Here is a 5,743-nt window from a genome sequence, read left to right as displayed (position 1 = left end):
CCTGTAATTAACACCTCTGTATCACCATAATGTGCCCGTTTTGCTGTTTATTTATTTATTTTTTTAATTCAGGTTAGTTAACGTACTGTGTAGTCTTGGGTTTAGGAGCAGAACTCAGTGATTTATCTCTTCTATATGACACCCAAGTTCGCATCTCAACAAGTGCCTGCCTTAATGCCCATCACCCATTTAACCCATCCCCCTACCCACCTCCCCTCCAACAACCCTCAATTTGTTCTCTGTATTTAAGAGTCTCTTATGGTTTGCTTCCTCTTTCTATCTTATTTTTCCTTCTCTTCCCCTGTGTTCGTCTGTTGTGTTTCTCAAATTCCACATAGGAGTGAAATCATATGTGTCTTTCTCTGACTTTGCTTGGCATAATATACTCTGGTTCTATCCACGTTGTTGCAAATGGCAAGATTTCATTATTTTTCATCACCAAGTAGTATTCCATTGTATGTATATGTGTGTGTGTGTGTGTGTGTGTGTGTGTATGTATGTATGTATATATACATACATACACCACATCTTTATCCATTCATCAGTCGATGGACATTTGGGCTCTTTCCATAATTTGGTTATTGTTGATAATGCTGCTATAAACATTGGGGTGCATGTGCCCCTTTGAATTGGCATTTTTGTATCCTTTGGATAAATATCTAGTGGTGCAATTGCTGGGTTGAAGGGTAGTTTGATTTTTAATTTTTAAAAACGTTTATTTATTTTGAGAGAGAGCATGACCAGGGAAAGGGCAGAGAGAGAGAGAGAGAGAGAGAGAGAGAGGGAGAGAGGGAATCTCAGACAGGCTCCACACTGTCAGTGCAGAGCCTGATTCAGGGCTCAAACTCATGAACCATGAGATCATGACCTGAACTGAAATCAAGAGTCAGGTGTTTGACTGAACCACCCAGGCACCCCTATTTTTAATTTTTTGAGGAATCTCTATTTTCTAGAGGGGAAGTCAGGTGCTTAACTGACTGAGCCACCCAGGTGCCCTGATGTTTTTTTAATACTTGTTTTGTTGCTATAATGTGTTCTGCTTATTATTTTACTGATGTTATGACAAATTTTAAGTCCTGGGTTAGTGCTATGTTGTATAATTTTTAGTACATTATGTTCATTTGTTTAGATTTTGTTTAGGAAGGAAAGAGTTAAAAAAACTCTACATTTTCTGTCATGTAATATGTGCATTTGTGTGTTCAAAGGCCACCATCTTTGATAAAATCCTAAATATTCCTTCCTTGTAGGAAATATTTTTGGATGAGATGGCTTTTCAAGTCTGGAGAATAGCTATGTTGGAATTGTAGACTGTGAGACCATCTAGATCATAGGATATTAAAAATGAAAGGAGCCTTCAGTAGTTTCCAGTTATGCTGCATTATTTACAGGGGAGGAAACTGAGGTCCATAAAAAAGAATAACTCAAAGTCGAAGTGGGTTTGTGACCTTATAATTCATATTTTCTTCTAATCTACAGTGCTGTTCTATGAACCAAACTTGGACATCTGATCACTATATTCCACTACCCAGTAAGAACTGATAAAGTGAGTGCCTTTTATATCACATTTATTTTACTGGTTGTTTGTTTGCTGGTTTCTTTGCTTGGCAGTTGTGATGTGCTTGGGTCTCATTCAATTTCCAAGTTACCAGGTGCGGCCGAAGATCATGGTATCTTTGTCCATGAGGGTCAGTTTCTCTTCTGGGTCAGAGGTGATGTCTGCCGAGTAACTTCTCTTTTTTTCAGGCAACCTAAGCTGTGCCCTAGATGTCATTGTCACATGAATGGAAATAAAAGAGATTTGGTTCACTGAGCAGGTGGCACTGCCTTCACGATCCTATCCCAGGATATCTAACATGAAGTAAGGGAGGAGATCCACTGGTTGCATACCATCTTTCTATGCAGTGTTCATTCTTTGCTATCCTACATTGCTGCCCATGTGGCACTGAAGAGAAAGGAAGCTCCCTGCCTTAATTTCTGAACCAAATTGAGTTTTGAATGATGACCGAGGTTTTGTCAGTGTATGTGTTCTTTCACAAAGATGTAATCTTATTGCCAAAATGTTGGAAAATTTTGTGTATTTTGCTGCTATGGGGGATAAATATGGGATAAAGTATTTGAAAGGGGACTACTCAAGAAAATACAGTTACTATACTTAGACATATGCAGATATGCCCACTTTTCTTCATCACCCATCACTCAGACTCTGTCTTAAGAGGAATTCCCAGTAAGTCATAGATCGGACCATATAGAGAGTGTGGCTAGCACTGTATATGCCACAGGTGAACATCTGAGACAGTCTTCTTCTCCATATGATATTAGGTGTCAGATGAAACTAGGGAGTAGGGAACTTAAAAAGGTTGAGAAAATGACCTGTCACTCAAGCAGTGCCTTTGAGGGCAGCATACTCCAGTACTTTATTGATGAAAATCTTGACAATGGAGTCTATTGTGGGCCTACTGTGTTTAACTCTTGAGTCTGAATTAAGCCCTCACGGTAATGCAAGTTTCTGGAGCACTTTCCAGAAAGGAATAATGGGCCTCACATTTCTTAGTTTGTGTTTAAGCTCTCCTACCTTTCTATCTCTTTATCCTATACTTGTTTCTCCATGATTTTCTCTATATGGAACCATCCACACCTGACATACTTTGGCTCTTTGTATTGTTCAAAGAGACCAAGAAGTCATGGCTTGGCCCTGCCCTCAGGCTTCCATTCTCTTACTCCTTGTCCCTTTTATTTTTTAATTTTTTTAAATGTTTATTTTTGAGAGAGAGAGAGAGAGAGGAGTGAGTGGGGAAATGGAAGAGAGGGAGACGCAGAATCTGAAGCAGGCTCCAGGCTCTGAGCTGTCAGCACAGAGCTTGATACGGGGCTTGGACTCACGAACTGTGAGATCATGACCTGAGCCGAAGTTGGACACTTAGCCAACTGAGCCACCCAGGCACCCCAACTCCTTGTCCCTTGGGTTGGAGCATACCTGCTTGGTTTGGCGCTGCTCTCTCATGTTCGAGTGAGGACCCATGAGGCGTGGTTTCTTGACTATAGAAGGATGGGCAGGGGAGACCTCAGGGGAAAGGCCATGTGGGTGAAACCTGGCAGAAGCAGAAGAGAGACCTTCTTTTCTTGATTGTAGGGTTAGGGTCCAGGGTAGCAAGCTGATTGATCAGAGAACTGTCTTCTTAGGTTGTGGGCCTGCGCCCTTGATGGCTGTTCTCCAGTGCTTCCCAAATTTAGGGTCATCCCAGAATCTGGAGGCCTGATGCTTTTGTACCCAATAAGAGAAGGTTGTGATTGTGAATATATGGCGGAGAGTGATCTCATCCACCCCTCCCCCCTGTCCTGGTTTTCACTGTCCTGAAGGATTTTCTCATCACATTCCACCAGGAATGGGAATCACTAGCTCTGGGAGTTGCAATTCTCTGGTGATCATGTGGCCCACAGGGAATAGCCCTTGCTAGGTCTTAGGAGATGTAGTGTCATAGCTTATGAGAGCTTGTGTCCTCATCAGGAAAGTCAGGATAGTTCCTCATGCTTGCCTCAGAGGAATATTAAAATTAAGTGAAATCATAGGTCCAATATGGTTTTTACCAAACAAAAGTGCTTCTCGTTATAAAAGTTTACAGTAATTACACTTAAAATGTATGTAAAGATGAGATTACCAGTCAGTTATTCCTTTCATGGTTTTAGCACTGATCAATTTAAAGTATAATGATCTGTCTCTTATGGTTTTTATTTCACTAGAGCCAGCTGTCTGAGAAAGGATCAAATTTCGTTCAAACAGGGTCAGGGAGTTCGCCTTCATTTCCTGGTTCAGGAAGGACTGTATCTGAAATATCTCAAACTGACTTTTAAAAAAGAATCTCTTAAGTCCTCTGCAGAACATGATGTTGCCATCTTTCTTGACCACCCAGTCCTCTTGTTTCTTAGTTGTCATTATTGGAAAGTTATTCCTAATGTCTAAATTAAATCTCTGGTGTTATAGTCTGATCTTTTTTTCCCTAGTCTTTTTTTGTTCTTTTCCGTTTTTTAAAAAATTTATTTTAATTTATTTTTAATGTTTTTTTTTTAAATGTTTATTTATTTGGGGGTGGAGGGGCAGAGAGAGGGAGATACAGAATCTGAAACAGGCTCCAGGCTCTGAGTAATCGACACAGAGCCCGATGAGGGGCTTGAACTCACAAACCACGAGATCATGACGTGAGCCAAAGTTGGATGCTTAATGAACTGAGCCAACATGTTCTTTTCTGTTTTTTTTTTTTTTTAATCAAGATAAGTGTCGTCTTTAATCCCCATCACCTGTTTCACCCATCCCCCCCCACCCCCCCCCCCCCCCCACTGCCCCTCTGGTAACCATCAGTATGTTCTCTATAGCTAAGAGTCTGATACTTGGTTTGTCTTTTTCTTTCCTTTGCTTGTTTGTTTTGTTTCTTAAATTGTACATAGGAGTGAAATCATATGGTATTTGTCTTTCTCTGAGTTATTTCACTTAACATTATACTTTCTAGCTCCATCCATGGTGTTGCAAATGGCAAGATTTCATTCTTTTTTATAGCTGAATAATATTCCACTGTATATATACACCATCTCTTCTTTATTCATTCGTCAGTGGACACTTGGACTGCTGCTATAGTCAGGCTATTGTAAATAATGTTGCAATAAACATAGGGATGCATGTAACCTTTGAATTAGTATTTTTCTGTTTTTTTAGGTAAATACCCAGTAGTGTTATCACTGGACCACGTGGGACTTATATTTCTAACTTTTTGAGGAAATTCCATACTGTTTTCCACAGTGGCTGTACCAGTTTTCATTCCCACCAATAGTGCAAGAGGGTTCCCTTTTCTCCACATCCTTGCCTGTGGTTTCTTGTGTTGTTGATTTTAGCCATTCTGACGGGTGTGAGGTGATATCTCATTGTAGTTTTTAAAAAAATTAAAGAAAAAAAGTTGTTTTTAAGAGAAAGAGAGAGACAGAGTGTGAGTGGGGGAGGGGTAGAGAGAGAGGGAGAAACAGAATCTGAAGCAGGCTCCTGAGCTATCACCATAGAGCCTGATGAGAGGCTTGAACTCGTGAACTGCTAGATCATGACCTGAGCTGAAGTCAGCCGCTTAACAGACTGAGTCACCCAGGCACCCCTCATTGTAGTTTTGATTGACATTTCCCTGATGATGAGTGAGGTTGAGCGTCTTTTCATGTGTCTGTATGCCCATCTGTATGTCTTCTTTGGAGAAATGTCTGTTCATGTCTTCTGCCCATTTAAAAAAATTTTTTTAACATTTATTTATTCTTGAGAGACTGAGAGAGAGTGTGAGAGAGAGAGAGGGAGACACAGAATCCGAAGCAGGCTCCAAGCTCCGAGCTGTCAGCACAGAGCCGACAAGGGGCTTGAACCCACGAACCACGAGAACATGACTTGAGCTGAAGTCAGCTGCTTAACTGAGACACCCAGGTGCCCCTGCCCATTTTTAAATTGGATTATTTGTTTTTTGGTGTTGAGTTGTGTAAGTTCTTTATATATTTTAGATACTAATCCTTTATTGGATATATCATTTACAAATATCTTCTCCATTCCATAGCTTGCCTTTTAGTTTTATTATTTCCTTCACTGCAGAAACTTTTTATTTTGATGTAGTCCCAATAATTTATTTTTGCTTTTATTTCTCTTGCCTTAGGAGACATATCTAGAAAACTGTTGCTATGCCCAATGTCAGAGAAGTTACTGCCTTTGCTCTCTTCAAGGATTTTT

At 40.3% G+C, this 5,743-nt stretch overlaps 1 long non-coding RNA gene across 1 annotated transcript; it reads right to left on the bottom strand.

The window, feature by feature from the left end:
* Positions 1–1,548: 1,548 nt before the first annotated feature.
* On the bottom strand, positions 1,549–3,135 carry LOC125920224 (uncharacterized). The gene is made up of 2 exons (XR_007456985.1): positions 2,975–3,135; positions 1,549–1,760 (listed from the first exon to the last, which is right to left on the bottom strand). It is a non-coding gene; the product is annotated as an uncharacterized LOC125920224 (long non-coding RNA).
* Between the last annotated feature and the right edge of the window lie 2,608 nt (positions 3,136–5,743).

The sequence above is a fragment of the Panthera uncia genome, chromosome B4 (assembly GCF_023721935.1).
Source record: "Panthera uncia isolate 11264 chromosome B4, Puncia_PCG_1.0, whole genome shotgun sequence".
Lineage (NCBI taxonomy): Eukaryota > Metazoa > Chordata > Mammalia > Carnivora > Felidae > Panthera > Panthera uncia.
The sequence above is the reverse complement of the archived record's forward strand: the minus strand, read 5'-3'. Positions and strand labels throughout refer to the sequence as shown.